At 31.9% G+C, this 26,471-nt stretch overlaps 1 protein-coding gene across 1 annotated transcript in view; it reads left to right on the top strand.

Moving 5' to 3' along the window:
* Positions 1–26,471, top strand: part of LOC123665210 (disintegrin and metalloproteinase domain-containing protein 22) — a 91,258-nt gene that overhangs the window by 36,774 nt on the left and 28,013 nt on the right. The gene's annotated exons all lie outside the window — the stretch shown is intronic.

The raw sequence follows: 26,471 nt of genomic DNA, 5'->3' as shown, positions 1-26,471 counted from the left end.
ACAGACACAATCTGACTATCTGAGTCATGATAATAATTTATTTACATATAAATTTATCACACCTTTACACTACAATATAAGATGTAATGGTTGTGAGAATTGTGAGTCACTTGTTACGTGCACCATTGTGATTGCACTTACAATTAACACGTCTGTTTGTGTTTCATGATCCGCTTCCGATCAGATATCTTTGTAAACGTCAAGTCAAGTTCAATCTTGGTTATTTATTTAGGTTACTAACAAAGCAAATAATACAAATTTACGTACAATTGCAAAGAAAGTCGCAGGTTCGGTCGCGATGGGTAAAACTAAATGATAGGATAAATTCAGAGAAACGTGTATCCGCCAATTTGCTCTACGTGGTGGATTAACCTCTAAAACTTCTATAAACTCGTAATAGAAGACTGATCGTTGGCGCAGTTTGTAGTCGCCCTGCTTTCTGCTCCGCGGGTTGCGGGTTCGATTTCTGCCTGAGTCTGGGTGTAATATTTGTTTTATTTATTTATATATACAATATATACAATATTTCTATGTATTTTATCATAAAAAAGTATATAGCTGTATCAGCTGGCTGTTATCTGTAACACAAGCATTAAGTTGCTTAACATGGGAACAGACGACCGTGTGTGTATGTTATAGATATTTACTTATTTAATCATTTAAAGAAATGTTATTGTCAAATCCTTAAATATTAGAACTGTTCATTAACAATGTAAAGTAATAGACTTTTGCTTCAAAATATTTGCGTTGATATGTCATGTAAAAATTTGTGATATAGCTTTAAGCTGCCTATTTCAAATACATGCCTTCTTAAGTTCTAACAAAAAATTTAAATAAAGAAAACATTTCTGCCAACCTGTGGTAGAAAAACGTGGTACATGAAGATCAAGCTATCTTCTATTTGATGACGAGGTTTTGCTCACAAGCGAGAAGATTACACCAAATAAAATTACAAAATACGTTGCCTTAGTAAATCAAACTAGAACAAAACTTTATTACGAAAAAAAAAAAAAAAAACTAATTTAAGATCAATCCATTTCTTACTTAGATCATATATTTTAATAACCTGTACGTGTTTATTTTATTCTTTGAATTTCTTTCCACCCGAGCTCTTACCCACAAAATCCTCTAAGTCTTTGTGTTGTTTGTGGATTAATTTAAATGATGAGAAAATTACTGGCTAATTAACTTCAGTTCCAAGTTGTCAAATATAATTACTTGTTTGAACCGGTTTTCGTCCACGTACAGTTTGTAATACGGTTCTCTTATCTGTTACAAATGCTCGCGACATTTAAATAGTGCTCCAGTTTTTACAGTGTGTTCTGAATTTGTATAATCTGAACAATTTCAGACTCGACTCTATTTTCTGAGATCTGAGTAGACTATAAAGTATCTTCGAGATATGCATGTCAATGTGTGCGTGAAATGGGTTATCGAGCCTTCCATATTTATAACTAAGCAGAAGAACTGATTATGAATATTCTAGAATTGCGACTCACTTCGGGTTTCACTGAAAATTCATTAACAAAATTATCAATGGTAGACAATTTCCTTAATATAATTAAACATTTTTTTTGAATTTTATCGTAGTTTATTTGGTTTAGGAGTTATGAGGTACGGGAAGGACTCCCGTGACCATGGTTGCTGTAAAGTATCCGAAACGTCGGGAATGTAAAAAACCTAATAAACCGCGATAAAATCGGAAAAAGATGTTTAATTATAATGAATGAAATTCGCGTAAACATGAGAGAATTTCCTCAATAATAATAATTTGGTTCCTCTAATGTTAGAGATGTCAATGAGCGACAGAAGACATTAAAAATCAGATGGTCTGCTCGTTTGCCCACATAAGAAATAGTAAATTTAGATGAGAAGAGATGTAGAAGTAAATTTTTATTAGAACCCAGTTGATCCGTTAGACTCTGTCCTGATAACAATCGTTGTTTTCGGAAATTTTCTAATTTTCAGCGTAATTTACATTTATAAGAACCTTCTTCGTTCATAAGACCTTCTTCAAAGTATTAGAAGTATTTTAAAAGATCCGTTATAATTAGTCCAGCTATTTTCAAGTTTTGCGCTTATAGCAACATATTAACACATTCATGTTTATTTATATGAATTTTACTACCTCATACGCAAAAAGACTAATTTAGTTTCACTGGATGCCATCTAGTTGTTACTGCAATTCAGACGAAATCACGGTTATCAGCTAGTAATGAATAATTAAAAGGAGTACCCGATTAATTCGATACCCCACCGGGCGCACAGTGCATGACAGCCGGACAGTCACGGTTGCGTTGTTTGAGGACTCCGTCACGCGTCAACGACGCTTTCTTTGAACTCATTTGGTTACAAAACGTGCTAAATACTCATTCTTGTTTAAACTGTGAACTTTTACCTTTGACCAAGTATTATAAGAAGCTATAATTTAGGTATCTACTCGTATAAACGAACTCCATATGGGTTTAGATGAAATCGCAGTATTAGGTAGTTCAGATATAAAAAAGTAGTTAAATAAAAAAATAAAAAACTTTGAACCGTTTGAATTAATCAAACGTGAATGTTGACCTGGTGCTGTCACCAAGATGATCTGCAGAAAACCCAACTCTGAAAAAAAAAAGATTCTTTATTTTCATGATTTTTTGGTTTTCTTTAATTTAAATTCTTAATTATGGTCTAATTTCGACCTCTGGTTCAAAAAGATAAAATATTTAAAAAAAATAGTTTAAGCAATATAATTGTAATAACATGAATTGTCTGACAAACAACGCACATTACGAACCGGTAAAACAAGAAACTTAAAATTTTGCACAAGAATTTGTTTTCAATAAAAACCCATCGACTCGAAAGGATTCAAATTATCCTTTTACGATCTTCTTATCTTTGATTTTGTTAACTATATAATTTTGAATAGAATTTTGACCACCTTTCATACAAGCTGTGTTAAATTTCTATTTCTAGTCCTTAATCCAAAACAGTGATGTGAACCTTTGCTTTTGACGATATGTTGGCTTAGTGATCATAGGTCATAGCTCTGGCTGGTATGTTGAACGTCGCATGTTCCATCCCCGCTCATGGCAAAAACTTATTTTGGCCATACATATGTTTGCTATGGTCTGGATGTTTATGCTTGTGTATTGTGTGTTCCCGGACCCCCGACACAGGGGAAATTCCTACTGACGGGCGTTAAGTATGAGGCGTTTTATTAAAGATTAAGTTATGAAACAAAAACTGTATATGGCTTATTCTTGTTTTTATAACTAAGAATACAATTTGAGAGCAGTATTATTTGGCTATGACCTTCTGCAAGGTTGAGGTACTTCCCTGCTGTCTTTTTTTTTATGTCACTAGGTCGGCAAACAAGCGTACGGCTCACCTGATGGTAAGCGATTACCGTAGCTTATAGACGCCTGCAACACCAGAAGCATCGCAAGCGCGTTGCCGACCCAATCCCCCCAGGAGCTCTGGTCACCTTACTCACCAACAGGAACACAATACTGCTTGAAAACAGTATTATTTTGCTGTGATCTAAATCATCGTCTCCTACATCATCTCTCATGATACCCATCTGCCACATAACATACATATATTTTATAGTGCATTATAATATTATGATGTCTAATACATATGTATCATCTATTACTCTCTACTATACTGTGACTGGTACATAATTTCATCTACATTAGACTAAAAGCAATTTTTGTTATCTCATTTCAAAGTTGATTCTTAAGCAATGTCCCAGATTGAGTGGAATTCGTAATGCTCCAATATTACGGTTAAGTCGTAATACCACGCTTCTAACTGCTCACCGACGTCTGGTCGACGAATGTTTGTTAAGGCTTTTCGTCATCTGAATACGTAAATATATTCTGTCTCATTCTAAAAAGTGTTGTATTTTCTTCTCTTTTAGAGCGTAGAATTGATTAATAGCATAATAGCGCATTTTAGATTCTGTGATATGGATATCTTGGTTTCCTTATCTCCTAGTAATATTTATATCATTTTTAATTTATAATAGTATCTTTATCATATACGAAAATCGTAGTGCGTGTGTTTGTAAATAAAATGTGGTTTTAAACATTATTTTGAAATATATAGGTATTAACATGGAGTAATCATTAAGGATAGTCTAATCCTACCTATAAATTTATAATGAAACTAGCTGACCTGGCGAACTTTGTACCGCCTTCTTTATTTTTTTCTTAAATATAATAATTAATATATCAAAATAAAATATAGCCTATCTCTCAAGTTGGATCGAACTGCACATGGTGTGCGAATTTTATTATAATCGGTTAAGTGGTTTAGGAGTCCATTGAGGACAAACATTGTGACACGAGATTTATATATATTAAGATAGGTAACTGTCATCTGATGATCATGTCATCATTCCTTAAGTAACATGAAACTATGAATTATCTATAAATGAACATTATAAAAGTTTAAATGAAATCGCAGCGTATACCTAGTTCAGTTATATAAAATATAAAAGTTAATGATATACTTGTGTATGCAGGCCAACGAAGAAAAACCGACATCAATTATATCGACAAGTAATACAACGTAGACCGACGAAAAAATTTTCAAGTAAATATGCATTATCAAAGATTACTCCAAAAGTTGTATTCAAATTTCGATGAAATTTAAATGTGACCACATGATAAACATCGGCTTTCGATTAAATTAAAAATCATCAAAATCGGTACACCCAGTAAAAAGTTATGCGGATTTTCGAGTTTCCCTCGATTTCTCTGGGACCCATCATCAGATCTTGGTTTCCTTACCATGGTACCAAACTAGGGATATCTCCTTTCTAACAAAAAAAGAATTATCAAAATCGGTTCATAAACGACGGAGTTATCCCCGAACATACTTAAATATATATATATATATATATATATATATATATATATATATATATATATATATATATATATATATATATATTTTTTATTTATGTATGTTGAGTAGGTTACTCAATTCGACCGTATATTATATATATATACACACGGTCGAATTGAGTAACCTTCTCCTTTTTTTTGAAGTCGGTTAAAAAATCTTTATGCAGAAAGCGACTTAAGATATTGATCAAAATATATTCGTGACAAAAAAATTATAAAAAAAACATATTATCTTAATGAGAAAATTATAACTGTATTCCAATCATTTGAATTTTTTATGTCAACAAATAGTTATTTTGTTATTTAAATAAAATTTATTAACAAATTAAACACGTAAAAAATTTGTTTATATAAACTCGTTTTATCTAAATAAAATTAGTAAAATTAAGCATAAATTTGTAATAATATGTACTGATAAAAAATGTCTTTTATTTCTATACTTACCTTACCCAAACTTATTTAAATATGTAGGTATGTGTATGTATAAAAAAACCGAAAGATGCTTTTAAGATATAAAAAATTATATCGTCGAAAACAAGCTTTCTTTTTAACCGACTTCCAAAAAAGGAGGAGGTTCTCAATTCGACTGTATTTTTTTTTTTTTTTTTTTATGTATGTTACATCAGAACTTTTGACCAGGTAGACCGATTTCGACAAATTTTGTTTTAATCGAAAGGTGGTGTGTGCCGATTGGTCCCATTTCAATTTATTTGAGATCTAACAACTACTTTTCGAATTATATCTAATAATGCGTTTTTACTTGACGCTTTTTTCGTCGACCTACGTTGTATTATACCACATAACTTTCTACTGGGTGTACCGATTTTGATAATTCTTTTTTTGTTGGAAAGGGGATATCCCTAGTTTGGTACCATGATAAGGAAACCAGGATCTGATGATGGAATCCCAGAGAAATCGAGAGAAACTCTTGAAAATCCGCAATTACTTTTTACTGGGCGTATCGATTTTGATAATTTTTACTTTAATCGAAAGCTGATGTTTATCATGTGGTCACATATAAATTTTATCGAGATCTGATAACTACTTTTTGATTAATCTTTGATAACGCGTATTTACTTGACATTATTTTCGTCACCTTACGTTGTATTATACCTCATAACTTTTTACTGGGTGCACCGATTTTGACGTTTCTTATATAAATTAAAAGCTACTATTCGTCACGTGGTCCCATTCAAATTTAATTGAGATTTGATTAGTAATTTGTGAGTTATATCTAATATTGCGTATTTACTTGACGGTTTTTTCGTCACCCTACGTTGTATTATACGTTATATCTTTTTACTGGGTGCACTGATTTTGATCTTTTTTGTATAAATCAAAAACTAATACTTGTCATGTCGTCCGTTTTAAATATGATTGAGATATAATGAGCAATTTTTGAGTAATCTTTGATGACACGTAATTTACATGACGATGTTAAGACGACTGTGGTCATGTTCAATACTTTGCCACAACGCCATCTATCAAAATGTAATGAAATTACTTCGTTCACTATCGATCAAATTACAATATTCCACTAGAGTAGAGAGTAGCAGTTTATTCGTTATAAATATATTTGAGCTTTTAATTTTTGAGTTATCGCTAATACTGGGTATTTACTTGGCTATTTTACGTCGACCAACGTTATATTAACCTTATTACTATTTTACTGGGTGGACCGATATCGATGATTCTTTTTTTAATCGATAGGTGGTGCTTGTCATGTGGTCCCATTTAAATATAATTGAGATTTGACTCGAACTTTTTGAGCTATATCTGATATGGCGTATTTACTTGACTGTTTTTGGAGTTTTCCCCTTAAGAATCGATTTTCATTTAAGGCCCCGGAATGAAAAAATTGAACAGTAAAATCTACTGAACGAATGACCTTGTTAGAGATGGCGTTCAGACGTTTTCTAATAACGCAATTAGGTTTCGATAGATGGCGTTATTGCATTCATTTATTTACAATTTGATATAGTAATAATATATTTCTTAGACTAGTAAGCCTTTTTGTGCCTATTTAGACAGTTGATCTGAAGGGGTAAACTCCAGTCGTGCATCGGAGCTGTGTGAAAACATGAACATTACATATTTTTAATAAAAAAGACATAAACCGTAATTCAATATAAATCCGCTTCAACTAAAAAACCCGCCGTAATAAGCGATGTCAGCGCTTCGCGCGAATCGACGACGGGCCTTTTATGAAATTTCTGCCTACAATCGCTAACAAAATGTTAGAAATAACAGTAGAACATTATATAATTCTACAATTTTATAATGTCGCGTTATATGGAATACGAACAAAGTATTACTATTTTTTCGTCGATCTACGTTGTATTACTCTTCGATGTAATTGAAGTCGGTTTTTTTTTCGTTTGCGAGCAAACACAATTATTACATATAATTAACAAGTTATGTTAAGTTTTAGAAATTTTAAGACTTTTTACTTTACACTACATCATTTCCGTGCTTTGATATTTACTTTCTTTACTTGATACTTTGAGCAGTAGTTTGATGTTGTTCTAAGTAACTCCTGAATTTGAGACTTTTTGTACCAAAAACCTGTTTTTGATCAAGTATAGAAGTGATTTAAATAATTATTTAAATTACTTCTATACTTGGATTACTTATTGACAGTAAACAAACAAATTTTTGTTTTTTTTAAACATGACCTTCCTTTACTTACCTTATTACATAGTATAAAACAAAGTTACTTCCCGGTGCCCAGAGGAAGGTTTATATGTATAATGCATGCATAATATAGTATAGGAACACTGATAGTTTTTGCAACCGTACGAAACCGGGGCGGGTCGCTAGTAATAAATAATTTATACAAATAAACAAGATGTATGAAGGTGATATTTATTGATAGAAGAGCGATCTCTTACAGACAGTACACATGTGACATAAAGTAAAACCTATTACTAGCCCAAAAGTTTTGGTCATTTTATAGATTTTAAGCTGAAGGTTTCTCAGCGCATGCTCCCAACACAGGTAGAAGCAATGGCCAAATATGAAGTTTAACTCATAGTGGCTTTGGCAGACAGCAGGTACCGAAGGCGTACAAAATTGCTTCGTGCTCGCACCAACGGCCAACCTAAATGTTTGTCTAGAGTTGGAACTGTTAAAACTGTCCGGCTACTGGGGAAGTATCCTCATGACAATGTCATATCAACATAACTTTATTAATAATTTAGTAACAGTAGGCTTGTAGTTGATGTATCCAATACCTCTGTTAAACCCTCTTGATAAATGCCGATGTATTTAAAATCTTTTTCAAGACGTAATTGTAAGTATTTTGGCGTGAATTTCTACTAAAAAGGACTCTAAATTCCGTTTTTTTTTTTTAATGACCTTACAGAATTTACGGAATGTTACTGTCTATATTTAGAGTTTTCTTGTTTGTCTTCTACACTTCGTCGATCTTGATTGAAATGCCGACTTACATTTTAATTTCTTTTAAGCAATCGTTTAATTTTTGTTATAATTTTTATTTTTATTTTTCCGTAGCCAAAGGTGCAATCAATCTATTCCGGTATTTTTACAATTGGCGTGAAGTGTAATTGAGTAGTAAAATTAAAAGGTTGTCCTAAAATAGAAGACGTGTTTTTAGCATTTTAGTTAGTAGATATGTATTTTGAGCCAGATTTTCGAGAGGTTTTCGTTCACAAATAGCGAGACCAAACATATATGCAAGAAATGTACTTTAACGACGCTTATTTTACGATTTTAAAATTTGGTCTTTGTTTGTGATTAGTAAGACTGGCGCTTTTACTAACACTTATTGATTTACTTTTTTAGTCATAAATCTCTTTTTATGCGTCGACGCATGATGTCTATAGCCTATAAACTCAACAAATAACTTATAAGTAAAGATTTCGATAACGCATTTTATTCCTATTCGTCTCATCCTGAGTTATCATCGGGAGCTTGTTTGCGTTAGTCACACGTTGGACAAATATTTGCTATTTTTATCCTGTTTCTTTTTCTTACTATTTTCTTGTATTCGTGTTCTCGTTTACGTGTCAATTTTTATCTATACCCGTTTGGTTGTTTGTTTGTTTATATCAACGTGCTTATCTCAGGATGATGTTTGATATTAATAAAGAAAAAACTCAAAAATAGCTGTATAGAAGTAGGTTTCATAAGCGTTTTTGAATTATCATATTACAAATTATAATTAGTATTAAACTTTATTAAATTATTTATGGTTAAATATGAAGATTCCACCGATTCGGAATGTAGATTCAGCTGAGGAGAATCGGCAAAAAACTCATCCTTTTTATAAAATAATATATTACATTTAAAAAGCAGAACTGAAAAATTAATTCTAACACTACTTTTTCTATCCTTCATAGTTACCTTCGTAAACCTTCGGTAGCACGAGAATTACTGTGTTACTGAGTATACATTTGTAAAATACAAACGCCCTATAATTTAATAGTAAACGGTCTGAAGGAACGTTATGATTATTGTTAGTTACTGCCTTGCTTAAAGTATACGCGAGCGCATAATTTTCGTAATGAGAGAAAGCAGTTCACCAAGTAACCGACCTTCGGTATGTAAGTTCTTAAAATTTACCTGCCGTTCGAGCTAGATTTATAAGGTGTTTAAATGCAGGTTCGCAACAGGTCACGCTGTGGACCAGATAAAGAAAAAACGGTTAGTCGTTCGGTAGGTTTTTTGTTCACTAAAACCGCAGTATTTTGTTTCGAGTTGTAGAAAAGTCTTTAATTTTTTTTTCGGTTTGATATTCAAGGTTTAGGGGCCAAGGTAAGAGTCTAAAATCAAATTTTATATGCTAAAATAATAAAATGAATTTTGATACTTTATAAAATCGATTTAAGATTTAAAGTTTTCGGTTAAAGATGTAAATCAAAAATGTAAATAATAATAGGTATTTTCCGTACTTTTGCGCCAAATATACCAAACAATTTTATCACAACATTCAATTGAAAAATAAAAAAAAATAATAATAATAAAAATAATAATTAATAATATAAATAAATAATAATTCAGAATACATAGTCTGGCATTTTGTATAAGCTTAAAAGTTCGTCTTAAACACATTTAGTGTTTAATGTCACAATTAAACTACGCCGAAGCCATAAAATTAGTTTAATGGCAGCAGTCTTGCTACGAATTAACTTGATTTTGTATTTTATTTATTTAATTAAAGAAATTGTGCTTGTCACGAAGTTTTATTATCAATAAACTTTTTTATTAATTTTAAAAACTTGTTATTTCATACTATCTGGGGGCACGGTAGTGCCCCCGCCAAGACGAACCAAAAAAAAAAACAAAAAAAAAACCGAAAAGCACTACCTATCTTTTCTCGAAGTGCTTCGTCGTTTTTTTGAACCCTCATAACTTGGGTTTGGATTATACTAGATAAACAAAATTCTGGGGATATGATGTCAATAGTGAACTTATTAAACATATAAAGTTTCAACTGCATAGCTCTTATACTTTAGATTTTATTGATATCTAAAAAACCCCGATTTCGTCACTCACTGATGATCATCAAAATTCTTAGAGTACTTCCTGAAGTCCCAGAAAGCTGAAATTTGGTATGTAAGCTAGTATTAGTACACAAACAACAAAAAAATTCTAAAACCTGGAACTTTTACCCCCCAACCCCTTAAACTAGGGGATGGAAGTTTGTATGAGACTTCCGCAAATTTTGATGCTAGAGGTCTGAAAATTGATATAGGGACTCCTTGTTATTAATAATAATAATAAAATACATAAAAAATAAAAATTGGTTATTAGTTTATGTCGAAAATTTACATTTTGTAATTTTGGTATTTAAGTTTTGGCGGAGATCACCGTTTGCATATCAGTTCAACATAAAATCAAAAACAGCGTGCTTAAACCGAATATGGTGAAGATTGGATGAAATTTATGGTATAAAATGTGTCGGAGGTAAAATGCAACTATAATATTGTCATGAGCAACTTACAAAAAGAAGTGAAATCCCACCAAAAACATTTTCATGTAAAATGTTGCCAAGACGAGATCATATGGCTCGCACTGTCAAAAAGTTATCAGATCTCTTGTAGAGCCAAGCTTCTAACTCTACACGCCCTAACTCTACAAACCCTAACCTTACAAACTCTATACCTTAGTCAAAATATGTGGCTTGGCCGTTTCGTTACTACCGGCTGCCGATGTTGTAGATGACGACTTTCCTGTCTCATTCATATAAATATATTTTCTCTTTTTATTTTTATTTGTATTATATGTATATCAATTACTCTTCTTCTTTTTAATTTTTCTTTAATAGAACTATTGTATGACAGAAAAGTAAAAAACAGTGAAAAAAATTTCACCTTACGCCCACGTGACGGTAGCGAAACGGCCAAGCCACATATTTTGACTAAGGTATAGAGTTTGTGAGGTTAGGGTTTGTAGAGTTAGGGCGTGTAGAGTTAGAAGCTTGGCTCTACAAGAGATCTGATAACTTTTTGACAGTGCGAGCCATATGATCTCGTCTTGGCAACATTTTACATGAAAATGTTTTTGGTGGGATATTGTTTACTGTTACAGTTACTTGTATACATTAAAATCATCCACGCCAATAACGGCCAGTTTCAATATTCTATATTTGAATTTGCTTACTATAGATAGAATTTTGACGTAAGCTCCATACAAAATATATAGTATTGAAAACAGCAGTCAATCATTATTAAGTCCTATATAAATTGTAATTTCTGTTGCACAGTAAATCTGATCGTCGATTTGTGAAGACGTATTTTTCATCTCTGCGAATGTAAATATGACTATGGAAAATGTCATCAAATGTCATAATACATAATGCTATATCTGTTTTAGTTACTTAAGTAATGCAATTCTGGACATTTTTGTTAAATCGAGTTGAAAAGAATACAGAACTGTATTCTTAATTGGTGTTTTTTCAAATAAATAATCAATTAATTTTTATATTAAAAATATCTCAAACTCTATAGAGGACGTTCACCGCATCCACATAACAGCTAAGTCGCGTTCACGATATTCTCACAATGGGAGGAAGTCGCAGTGCGTCATGGGTACGTGAAAAAATAAAAAAAGGGACGACCTTTTTTTAACTTCGACGCTTTGGGGCGCGTGATATGACGTTCTTTCCGTTTTGAAGTTAATCGTGTGTTTATATTATGCGTGGAACGAAATATTTAATCTAATCTAATTATATTAATACGTGAAGCAAAAACTATGTATCCTTTTTTACGAAAATATTGCGGACGGAGTAGTCTGAAATTACACACACTTATAGTTTATATAGATACGGAGTGCAGAATGCTAATATATATTTTTTAATTATGCATAAAAAAATACATTACATCAATAAAAAAAAACCATTACACACACTACCATGTATTTGACACACACACGCATATTATACTCTTTTGTTTATTATTATAGAGTATATAGAGGGACAGTTTTTGACAACAGAATTTTAATAATGTTCAAACTTATAATTATGGTCGAATCTTGACCACTGGGCGACAACTAGTTTTTATTTAATAGATACACAATCGACCTTTCATTTGTTCATACATTTTAGATTAATGGCTTTCAATATTGCGAAAATGGTGTACATGATTTCGGGAAAGCTATTTCAGAAGTAATATTTCAATAGTGATTATTTCAAATATTTTTTTTTAAATAATTATTATTTGCTCCTACTGAGTATTGAATTGTATTTAATTCCTTTAAAACGAAGTACCTTATATGATATAAATTTCTTAAAATATTTTATTTTGTCTGTAAAACAAAGCATATTCCCGAACAGTTTAAGTAAGTTATTTGTTACATAAAAACTAAGAGGAGAAAAAAATATTCCTATTAAAATAAACAATAAGCAAAAAAAATACGATAAAACAAATTAATAATCTAAAGTCGTAATAAAGAACTATCATCTGTCAAGCAATGAAAGAGTTTATCGCTTCGTTGTTTAGTTAATTCAAACTGTTACGTCGAAAAGGAAACTTTGTTGTGTAATCAATATTAATATTGCACTACCGGCTTCATAATTCTTTCACTGGTAGATATTATATTTAATATTTACGTTATCGAGAAGTAAGATTACGTTTTAACTCATAGTTTTAATTGCTTAACCGTACATACATGTCGACTCTAATAAATCCGTGAGATACCTCTTTAATAAATGCTACGGTGTTAAATATATTTTTGTACCACATTGTGTTCACCTGATGGTAAGCGGTCACCATAGCATATAAACGCTCGCAACACCATCACATCACATCCAGGAATTCTGTCTATCTTATTTAAAACAGTACAACTTACACTTACTCCATAGCAGTATTCTTGTAGCAAATAAAACACCTCAATTTTTTAAATGGTACTTGTAATTGTTATATACGAATAATTCGCAAGTTTACGTACAAATATTAGAAGTAAAAATAGAAAAAAAAAAAAATCAATAATTGTTTGTATTTGATGACACGTATAAGAGGACAATAAAACATTGAATAAATAAATATAAAACGCTTCACAGATGAATCGAAATATAATATGTTATTTATATATGTAGGTAAAGTGTATTTATATGCTAACAGTTGATAAGTCACCTTTTTATATATCAACACATGTAATATGTAAAATGATAATAAGAAGAGAAAAGTTTTTGGTGCTTAAATGGAAATAATTAAAATTTATTATTTTGAAATAGCTGCTTTAATAACACAAAATTTTAAAGGCTCTTGAGCGTTACTAAATAATTTACATTAAATTTATAAGCTATATAAAATAAAAAAGATTTAAAGGTATATTAAAAGTAATTAATTTATTTTTGAATCTCTGAGGAAATTTAATTAGAGTATTCATACCCGCGATCCATTAATTACGTAAGAGATTTGTGGCGGTTTTTTCGAATTTGCTATTTATAAATATTTATTAATAATCAATGAATGAATGAAATGAATTTATTTATAGGTAATATATTCTTCTAGCAGTGCGTAATTAAACCGTAACGAATATTATTATGTATGTATTAGCTATATTTTAGTAGAGGAAAAATTACTATATTTATCTAATAATATAATTAGTAGAATGATTTTTTATTTAATTTAAACCCAGGCTTCTCCTATTTTTATAGTTTTTCTTGTGGAAAAAATTACGTGAAATTTTGCTCGACCTAAACCACTCACGTTCCTCCATAGTTAACTACATACATACAAATATAAATAAAATTCTATTTGTCTTTTCCCTCACATGTGAAAATGATAACATAACACCGAAACAAAATATTTGTCAAGCGAAATAAACGTTTAATTGTAAAGGAATAAGAGCTATAACTCAATGAACAATAATTGACTTTTTCGTTACGGTCGGTTAATCTAAACTTCGGTACAATATACATGACAATAAACGAATGCATTATAATGAAATAGGAATAGGGATGCCGCAAGCATATACCGATGTCGTTAAAATATTTATTTATTTAAAAATCGTTTAAATCACTTCGTATTATTTTATAAAATCGACAAGAAATTACAACTGTCTGTCTTTTTTATACTTTAAAGGTGACAAACAAGCTTACAGCTCCTCCTAATGGTCAGTCTTACCACAGGGACGTAACACTACTTGAGTGCTAAATTAACGCTTTATTTTAAATAGTTTTGACAACACCTTAGCGCAGCGGTCATAGAAATCCCATTAGCCGTTGCGGTGGCGGTTGCGATTTCGATCCTCGCACGCCTCCAAAATTTGTATCTGCTGTACAGATGTTTTCCCTACTCTGGGCGTTTGTGTTTTTGAATTGTGTGCGTTTTCGGACCCTCGACACAGGAGTAAATTCTAGTGGGGGCTGATGAGTTGAGCCGTTTATTTATTATTATTAATTCTTTATTCAGCTGTGATCTTCTGTAAGGTAGAGGTGCTTTCCCAATCAGTACTCCAGTTCTTGAGCAAAATATTGTCTGCTGGGCCCTACATCTATAAAAATTCTGTCTATAGCTTTTATATAAAAATAAAATGTTATGTTATTTATTCGGAAGCACACGTAGCTGGATTACATTTGTAATCCACGCGACCACTGCAGGATTAAAGTGCGACTAAGGGTATAGACAGAAAAAAAAGAAAACAGTACCTATCTCTTTTACAGTTTTATTATATGCGCTAGCTGCTGCCCGCGACGTCTTCTTCGTAAACGCTATACAGCACTAAAAATACCTTATATCACTAGGTCGGCAAACAAGCGTACGGCTCACCTGATGGTAAGAGATTACCGTAGCTTATAGACGCCTGCAACACCAGAAGCATCGCAAGCGCGTTGCCGACCAAATCCCCAATCCCCCCCAGGAGCTTTGGTCACCTTACTCACCAACAGGAACACAATACTGCTTGAAAACAGTATTATTTCGCTGTGATCTTCTGTAAGGTCGAGGTACTACCCCAGTCGGGCTGCTCCATATTTTGAGCAAGAAATTCCTGCTGTGCCCTACCTCAGTTAAAACCTACGATGATACCTTTTAAAATAACATTCATTTACCTGTTTCTTCTTTACATTTCATATCTACAGAAAGTGCAGTAACAGAGGAGACTGTCTTTTGTAAAATTGTCCTTCAAAAAGGGCTTATTTTCAGCTTCCTTTTTTTTTTTTTTTTTTTTTTATTTATAAATTTTGATCCACGGGCTCAAAATGCCCGTGCCTTTGTTTATCAGGCATGCATTATAATACTACAGGCGATTTTTCTACTTATTATACTACAGATCGACAGTCCTGTGACTGCCTAGTAAAACTAGGACGTGGTCCGACGCCGACGGTTTTTTTTTTTTTTCTTACTAAATACTGTTTATGCAGAAGTATACACATAATTGCTTTCTAATTTCTAACATTATTATTTCAGTTTCCTTTGAATAAACGACTTTATGGTGATTCTGCTTAATTAAGTCACAAGTTGTGACTGAAGCAGGTTGAGAAAATAATGAATATAATGGCTAAAAAAATAATAGACGGCGCTGCTTAAAAATTGTCTTGATACTACTTATATTCATTTAATTATGTTTATCGGCCTAAGTTACTTATATTGCGTCATTTTTATAGTCTGAAGCTAGCTTATAGCATGGTTAATAACATAATAACAACAACATTCAAATATACGTCGTTAGATTACACGTTGTTACAGAATGCGTTGAAGAAATAAAGTTTTACTGCTCGTTCCCGTAGGTGATAGCGTGATAATATGTAGCCTATATGTTGCCCGACTTCTTAATAATATTCGTGCCAAATTTGAAGTAAATCCATGCAGTACTTTTTGAGTTTATCTCGGACATACATACAGACAAACAAACAGACAAAAATTCTAAAAACTATATTATTGGCTTCGGTATCGATTGTAGATCACACCCCAAGTATTCTTTTAAAAAAATATTCAATGTACAGTTTTGACTTTCCTACCATTTTATTATATGTATATAGATATATATTTTGTTAACATTTCTACATAACAGATTCATAATATAATTGTTAACTCGTAAATATGTATATGTTCTACTTACATATCTAAATTTCCTATATACGTAATAGCCTTAAATAACGAAATAAAACACATATTCACTTGATATAGAAGTTTATATATGCTTATTATATATTATATACGCTTATAGTTTTATTCCATAAATGGACCACATACATCTTGTCACTAAGCAATTTATGTTATTAAATGTCTCCATTTTTGTTCATAATATTGTTATTCCCAACCGGGAAATTCATTTATTACTATTATTAAATTTCATTTAATAATTAATTTTCCTTATTCATCATATTATGGTGATTTTATTATTAAACAATGCTATGTTGAGGTAGGAAATAGCAGAAATATTTTGCTCGATTTGAAGCAACCAGTCTGGGGCAGTATCACGAACCTACAGAAGATCACAGCTAAATAATACTATTTTAAGTAGTGTTGTGTTTCTCTGGTGAGGGAGATAGCCAAAGCTAGCTAGGATTCAAATGATTGGCACTAACGATTAACATTACGGGGTGTTGTCTATTTGTGTATATGAAAATAATCTCATGGCTCTCAAAGTTTATTATTAGATAAAGCGAAGTGTCTAATATTAAATTTATATGTAATAACGTTTACCTTTTTAGTTACGGCTAATTGTGTCATCTTCATTTAAATAAAGTGATGGCAGCCCTAATTTGAATGTTCATGGCTCAGGGAATCCTCGCTTTTATTATGTTAAAAATTTCACACAATGCATTTCAAGTTATATAACAATAATTAGTTAGCTAAATAATTATTTTATTAGATATAAAGTTTTAATCTCAAAAGTAATATTTGATCTACTGTAGCCTTTTCTGCTCTGTACAAAGTTAATTCTTGTTTGTGATGTTACCTACTGTAGCGTACAATAAGTGCAAATGTACCACAGCTGGGTAGGTACGACTTTTCCTGTTATGAAAGAACTTAACTCGCGACGCTGATCCATTGCAGAGTAGCCAAGATAAATTGAAACTGAAAACTTAACAATTCTTCTTCCTTCCATGCTTCCATCCTTCCTTTCCTTACTTCTTGGTTCCATGTGAGTGATATTAAGACAAAAGCTACGTTTAGCGCTGAATTTTGTCTGTTACCATTTAATTGATTTTTTTGTACAAAGATTAGAAACGTTATTATATACCTGTTTTAATTTAATTACTCTCGCATGTATATACTCTGTTAAACTATAATTTAAACCGAGACTCTTGAAACAGACAAAGGGTTTCACTATGTCCATTAATCATACACCTTTATTTCGTTTTGGGCCTGGATTCCAAAGTGCCTATGAGTCAACTGGTATAGTTATTCTCAGCTGGTTTGTTTTTACTACTATTTAATTTACCTTCGATACCCATCTAATATTGCAGAAATAAGTTTGTCTGTTTGAACGCGGTATCAAAATATATGCACCGGCCATATTTGTTTTAAAATTGTTTGCTTGAGCTTTTCTTGTTAAACGAGGAAGTTTATAGTGGTATCGATATTGTTGCCATTTGATTTTGTTTATATTTGCGTGTGTATATGGGAATGGTGGGTATGCCGTGTGGTCTCGGCCGAGTAGAATAGCACCACCCCCTTTCTTCCCGTGGGGGTCGTAAAAAGCGACCGAGGGTTAAACCTGGCTTAAAATCATCAGATTCCTGGAGAAGGAAAACTTCATTTGAAACCTGGAATGGAGTCTCCGTCAAGTAATCGTGACATAGCTCTAAAATGCGAAAGACTCCTGCAGCCGTACTGGCTCCACACGTATCGACTCGTCGCGTCGTTCCCGTGGGCCTAGCCAGTGAGGTCGAGAGGGTGGCGCAGAGCTTAGGCAACTCTGCGTTTTCCTGAAGAGTGTCCTAGGCGACACAGTGTGACGGATAAGGCCGATGATGGGAATGGATAGGCTTTGAATTAAGCTAAAACCTCTTTTGGAAACGGGGAACAACATACTGACTCTGTAAATTATAATCTGGGGGCACGGTAGTGCCCCCGCCAAGACGAACCAAAAAAAAAAAAAAAAAAAAAAACGAAAAGCACTACCTATCTTTTCTCGAAGTGCTTCGTCGTTTTTTTGAACCCTCATAAGTTGGGTTTGGATTATACCAGATAAACAAAATTCTGGGAATATGGTGTCAATAGTGGACTTATTAAACATGTAAAGTTTCAATTGCATAGCTCTTATACTTTAGATTTTATTGATATCTAAAAAACCCCGATTTCGTCACTCACTGATGATCATCAAAATTCATAGAGTACTTCCTGAAGTCCCAGAAAGCTGAAATTTGGTATGTAAGCTAGCATTAGTACACAAACAACAAAAAAATTCTAAAACTTGGAACTTTTACCCTCCAACCCCTTAAACTAGGGGATGGAAGTTTGTATGAGACTTCCGCAAATTTTGATGCTAGAGGTCTGAAAATTGATATAGGGACACCTTGTTATTAATAATAATAATAAAATACATAAAAAATAAATATCGGTTATTAGTTTATGTCGAAAATTTACATTTTGTAATTTTGGTATTTAAGTTTTGGCGGAGATCACCGTTTGCATATCAGTTCAACATAAAATTTAAAACAGCGTGCTTAAACCGAATATGGTGAAGATTGGATAATATTTATGGTATAAAATGTCTCGGAGGTAAAATGCAACTATAATATTGTCATAAGCAACTTACAAAAAGAAGTGAAATCCCACCAAAAACATTTTCATGTAAAATGTTGCCAAGACGAGATCATATGGCTCGCACTGTCAAAAAGTTATCAGATCTCACGTAGAGCCAAGCTTCTAACTCTACACGCCCTAACTCTACAAGCCCTAATTTCACAAACTCTACACCTTAGTCAAAATATGTGGCTTGGCCGTTACCAACTTACCATCCATGCTGTCCCGCGACGGGGCCAAAATGAAGAGGCAGGGGGCAGAATTGCCAGCAGCAGTAGTCCACCTTACCAGCAGTTGTAATCTACAACAGCGGCCGGTAGTAACGAAACGGCCAAGCCACATATTTTGACTAAGGTGTAGAGTTTGTGAAATTAGGGCTTGTAGAGTTAGGGCGTGTAGAGTTAGAAGCTTGGCTCTACGTGAGATCTGATAACTTTTTGACAGTGCGAGCCATATGATCTCGTCTTGGCAACATTTTACATGAAAATGTTTTTGGTGGGATTTCCTTTTTCAGTAATCGTTGAGGCAGAATTTATTTCCTTAGAACTCCTTCTTAGAAATCGCATCATTTTGACCTTGTTAGTATTCTGTGGACTCATTAACGTATCATACATGCAATTATTACGAATTTAGTCATAGCGGCTTCGATCTTCCGTAAACATATTCAATAAAATTCCACAAACGTATAAAGTTAAATGTTTATTTATTATATTTATGCGTTGTATGTTTAATAAGCGACACGTGTGATGTGTTCAATTTATAAACCGGATATTTTACGAGCGGACACATTTATAAAAAAATAATTTTAGAACTCGTGTTATTCACTCTTCGACCAATTTTTTTTTAAACTAAACACATTTTGTGAATGAGCACCTAATCACTATATACCTACTGCTTACTTCTAATTTCGTTACTCTTTGACCTTTTTTGTTTTAAGAAAAACACTAATCGAATGATCACTTTTTAATGTCTACATTTAATTTGCTTATCAAAAATATCAATCACTCTCTGCTGCACCCATCTGAAATTTTTGCTTATTAGAGGTAGAATTATGATAAAACTTAAGAAATTTGGTAAAATGCTATCTCTAGTAAGTAAAATCACTACCAAGTAGATGAGATAGTGAGATGTAAATAAATCCATTTAATATGTGTTAAATATTAACAAAAGAAAAATATTCTTTTAAGACAATTTTATCAAGACATATTTGTAAAAATAATGAAACGATTTAATTGAAATAGATACTCTAGTACTTTGTTAAGAGCAATTAAGAAAAAAAATGTGGTACAAAACGATTTTTTTCACCTCTTTACTTTACTGAGCGTCAAATGACTCATATTGTCGTTGAACTCCCGACTGTGATATCTCTAAAAGCTATCTCTAGTCGCTATAATTACAACTTACCCAATCACAACAAAACAAACAACTTGTAGAATGCATAGCTATAATGTTGATGTTTCTGAGTTCCAAGTAACTGAAGCTTAAACAACTGTAGTTCAAGCTTTACGACTTGCGAAGCTCAGCTCTTGTTCGCAGTTTCAAAATGCGAGCTTCGCAATACTTTTTATAACTTAACTTTAACTTTTTAATATTATTAACTGACTTAGGTATTATTATTAATTTGTTAATTTTTTATTATGTAACATTAAATAGTAAAATTTTAAATCTATTGCAGTAGGCTTAGAATTCATCGACTAAATACAGAATTATTTATTATAAAAAGTATAGAGTACGCATAATATTCATCATGATTATAGTGACCCTGGTTTCTACTCCCAGTTTGTGGAATAGATATCCGCCTCGAGTTTGGATGTGATATTTTTAATACGTTTATATAGATTTTTATATCATTTCATTATATGTTAGTTGACTCTACTTCTCCTACATGGGGAAAGAGGGCTATGCCCTGCAGTGGAATATAATAGGGTAAAGCGTGAAGCGTAGTTGACTGTTACCTAAGACAGGTATCAAATTACCCACCTTACGAACATAAATAATTGGCGAATTATCAAAATAGTACTATTAGAGGAAAATACTTCGTCATTATAATACGTTTTACGATTTAATGAAGATGATTCATACCGTTTGTCTCAACAGCGCTAAACCTATCTCAGAAATCCCGTTAAGATAAAACCTAACCCGTTACAAACGCTATAAATTACGTGTTATCGTTTTATCTCTTGAAAATGTTTCACCTAACCGCATTCTGTAGCTTTCTTACATTATTTACTGCGTTTTTCATAATTCTATTATATATTAAATTTACTCGAAAGAATGATTAATTTATCGAAAACCTTTGGTTACGCTTTAAGCTAACACTATTGAAGCTGAAGAAGAATAGAACATTTATTAAATAAATAAAATATATTAATACAAGCAATATCACATATATTTACTTTGTTAAGTGTGTTAATTATGTAGTAAAAATATAAAACATACATCATAACTGTTAATTATATCAGCGCTTGTTTTTATAGTATGCGTGACAATACTAACAAGTTTAGAGTTTGATGTCTTATATACGTACATATATATGTATGTATATTATGTATGTCTATCACGAACGGTCTGCAAGATAATAACGCAAACAAAATTCGGAGTCTCAAAAACGTCTGAAATAATAATATTTATTCGTCTCCGTGTATGGCGTTTTCTTACCTACTAAATAAACATTAAATAAAAAACTGGCCAAGTTCGAGTTAGACTCGCGCATCGCGCATTCCCGTACAAACAAAATTATTAAAAAATATTTTTATTATGTGATGTAACTAAAAATTTATTCTTTTGATTTGAATTTTTTCACAGCTCCAAGGGACAGTGGAACTGATTACTTGATATGAATATCAGCTTGATACCTTCACGCGTTCCTAAGAACAAAGTGATCCTATAAGGGTTCCGTTTTTTCCTTTTGAGGTACGGAACCCTAAGAAGCTACTGCTATGAGCATAACCTCATTATCTTACTTGCATCTTATTTTATGTAAGATAGGGTATAAATAGCACAGTATTCGGGTTAGTTTTGACACGGCCCACGTTTTCCTGTCGATTTTAAAACGACGCGGTCGTTACACAACTTGAACTACCTTACGAACTTATGACTTCCTGGTACTCGAATATTTAAATTCACGTTATTTATAATTTTCATTCAAAGTCAAAAAATTATTCGTTCAAGTTGGCTTCAAAATGACTTTTGAATGGTCATTTGACAAATTTTATTTATATTATTTTTTTATTAACTTAATTATAATTAATGAGTATTGGGTACATTAAGTTTTGACTTTAAAAATAAAATATTTTAGATAGATTTGATTTTTAAATCTTGAATTTTAATGTTCATTACGTTCATCAAATTATTACAGTTATCTAACATTTCAGATTAAATATAAGCGTGTAACATATAATCGTCCGTGGGAGCAAAGTAATGATTTAACAATACGCAAAAACTTGCTATAAATAGCCTTTAAGTGGACCATTACGTAAATGTACCGAAAAGCCACGCGTGTGGTGGTGCACTTTACGTTTCGTGCTTAATAGAATATAGTGAATTATAAAACTGAAAATCTTCAAAACATTGTAGTCTATTTTAAAACAATAAGATCTTATTTTAAAAATGCGAAAGCTTATGATAATACATAAATGTATGTTTGTAACTACGTCATTCATGTAAAATACACCACTGATCGTAATAAAACTTAGTACGTAGATAGCTAGAATCCCTCAACACTACATAGTTACACTTTGAATACACTTTATCCCGAGCTTTTTTTATTACATCTATACTTATATTATTAAGCTGAAGAGTTTGTTTGTTTGTTTGCTTGAACGCCCTAATCTCAGGAACAAGGTACTGGTCCAATTTTAAAAATTATTTCAGTGTTAGATAGCCCATTTATCGAGAAAGCTAGTTGGAAATAATTCTGGTAAAACCGAAGTGCAGCTAGTCTGATATATGTACATAAATATTAAATACAAACATTTGTTGTTCTTTTACCTATTTTTTTAAATTAAATTTTAAGTCTAACAAACATGATGTGGTAATACAATATATTTACCTATTTTATGTTTATTATTATATTACCCATAACTTAATTACCGTTAATGATAGCTGTATTATTGTTAAGACTTGATTACTCACGTGGAATTATTTGTGTTTGTTTGCTGTTATACTTCGGTTATATGTGTGTGTGTGTGTGTGTTGTGTATTGTAGCCTGTAATGTGTAGGTAGAAATATAGATAAATATACCTATTAATTAATAAGCGATTTAAAATTTTTGTACAAAAAATCTGTGTGGTGTCGTGGGACACCAGATAGGAACGAAGTTCCTTATTATAAATACTAGCTGACCTGGCAAACTTCGTATCGCCTTATTTTTTCTCTTAAATATAATAATTACATATATCAAAACAAAATATACCCTATCTTTCAAGTTGGATCAAACTGCACACGGTGTGCAAATTTGATTAAAATCGGTTAAGTAGTTTAAGAGTTCATCGCGGACAAACATTGTGACACGAGATTTATATATATTAAGATTAATTTCAAGTTCTATTCGAGGTATAAAGAAAATGATTACTTGGGTATACATTAAAAAAAAAACTAATTTACAAAATCATCTTAACATTTTTATTTTATTTATAATGATTTATAAAAATATATAATAATTATCGAATGAAATAATAATAATAATAATAATAGCAAACTGGAATAATAAAAACAGTCTTCACGTAGACTATATATTGGACACTGTATAGTCAATTATACATGACTATTCATAAAAATCTTACGCTTTTTTTAACGTTACGGAAGTTTCTTGCCGGCTAGGGTACCGGTAGGGAACTTTGTTCCAAAAACCCATTAAATATAGAAAATCATCATCATCATCATTACAGCCTATCACAGTCCACTGCTGGACATAGGCCTCCACAAGTTCACGCCAAAAATGGCGTGAACTCATGTGTTTTGCCCATAGTCACCACACTGGGCAGGCGGGTTGGTGACCGCAGGGCTGGCTTTGTCGCACCGAAGACGCTGCTGCGTGTCTTCGGCCACATATTTCAAAGCCAGCAGCCATTGCTCGGATTTTTAAGTTAAAATAGAAAATTAAATTAACAAATGTCGATCATATTACTAACGCCCGATTACTATATTCAGAAACCGATTCGTTTGTCTTATTAAGCGTTAAATTTTAACACAGACAATCCTATCTAAATTTAACGGTTCGTAAGCAAAACGATACGTTTTTTTTTGGAAAATAAAACCCGCATTAAAAGCTCTTTCGTAGCAAACTCTTAATCCGGGTTTATTCTAGCGTACACTTTCATACAATATCTAGAAAAGGACATGAAAAAGAATGAAACGGCATATAGATACGTAGTTATATTAGATATAAATAATAGTATGTAATAATAAAAGTCCTCGAACATTTTGTCACCAAATTATCCGAAATGTACACCACATGCTGTTACAGCGATCATCCAATGAGCGTCCATTCTGATGAGATAAATTAAGCCGCAATTGTTAGGTCATCGATCTGAATCTAGGCAATGGTTGTAAGCTGAGTCTACAAACTAGTGTTGGAATTTTCTCTTTTAAAAATATATATTTTAAATAATAATTCTAGGTAGGAATTTCAAGTTTTACATTGTAAAAACCCGTAGCCTGCGTAAATAAAACGCCAAGAACACTTATGAAAACTTCGATTATTTTTATATGAACTTTATGGTGATATCAGAAACACACTTATGATATTACACTTTTGATATTAGATCAGTATCAGTTCAGCCTATTGCAGTCCACTGCTGGACATATAGGCCTCACCAAGTTTATCCTTTAATTATTACGGAAAACCGGGATGTCTGGCGCGAACTCGGGGAGGCCTATGTTCAGCAGTGGACTGCGATAGGCTGAAGTGATGAAGTGATTGGTAATGAATATGTAAAGCGTGCACTTTATAGTTAAAAAGTAGAAATAATAAAATTTAAAAAAAAAACCCATTAACTTATCTAATCATAACCTAACATTACCTAGATACCAATTTACTAGTATATGCAGCCGCTACGCATATAACTGTAGTTTCGTTCAGTGATGAGGAAACCCCTTGTTATTGTAATAAGTCTAAAAATTGTTCGAAAAAATTATAATTTAAGTACTTTAACAGTATTATGCTACGATTCAAGTATTATTTATTATAACGAGCTAAAATATTTTTTAAAGCCTGTCATATATTAGTTTTTTTTTGTTATAATTTAAATGAAAGACAGGTCGACGACCGTGCTTAGAAGCGGAACTTTAATTAATTTTTATTTTTTATTTTTTTTAGTAGTAATAATTAAAATAAATTTAATTCGTATTTTTAATATGGTTGTGTGACTGCAAGTTAAACTTGCCTTAATTATCTATACTAATATTATAAAGAGGTAAAGTTTCTAACTTTGTTTGTTTGTAGGGGGTAATCTTCGCAAATGCTGATACGATCACGAAAATTCTTTCACTAACAGAAAGCTACACTATTCAGGAGTGACATAGGCTATTATTATATTACTTTATTGTGATTAAACAAAAAATTCAGTGAAAAATATTGTATATAAAATTCTCGTGTCACAATGTTAATTACAATACTCCTCCGAAACGGCTGGACTGATTTTCATGAAATTTTTTGTGCATATCGGGTAGGTCTGAGAATCAGCCAACATCTATTTTTCATGCAGCTAAGTTATAGGGGGGGGAGCATATACATATAAAAAACAACGTTTGCGGGGTCAGCTAGTATAATATAAAACCGTTATTTTAAATATTCCATTTATTAGGTATGTTCCATTAATTATGTTCCTTTTTTACTTAAACTCTTTATTTTCCATGATTTGAAGAAAATTCATTATTATTTTGACGTTATTAGTTGTTAGTTATAACACATATAACAAAAGTTATTTTTCAGTTACAGTACATAATATGGTTCTGACGTATGAACTTTTGTGACCATGTGCATAAATTAATTGACCTTGTTGTTGACTACGTATTGCTTGTGACTTTGTATGCTTGCAATTAATAATATAAATAAATAAAAACAAAACTTTAATTTCACTATTATAATTTTATTGATGGATTGAAATAAAATAATTATATAATAATGTTTCAAGTTACGAACCAAACCAACGAAGAACCAAAGACCTTAATGTTATTACTAGCTGTGCTCGCGACTTCGTCCGCGTGGATCTAACAAAAAAGTTATTGTTCAGTTCGCAGAGTTATAAAATAAATTTCTAAAATAAAAGTATCCTTAGTTACTCCTTATTACATCAACTATCTGCCAGTGAACTCATCAAAATCGGCCCAGCCGTTTCAGAGATCAGCCGGAACAAACAGAAAGACTGACAGACAAAAATTAAAAAAAATGTTATTTTGTTATAC

The sequence above is a fragment of the Melitaea cinxia genome, chromosome 23, assembly GCF_905220565.1.
Source record: "Melitaea cinxia chromosome 23, ilMelCinx1.1, whole genome shotgun sequence".
In the NCBI taxonomy this organism is placed as follows: Eukaryota; Metazoa; Arthropoda; class Insecta; order Lepidoptera; family Nymphalidae; genus Melitaea; species Melitaea cinxia.
Note: the sequence above shows the minus strand (reverse complement) of the source record. Positions and strands in the feature narration are given on the sequence as shown.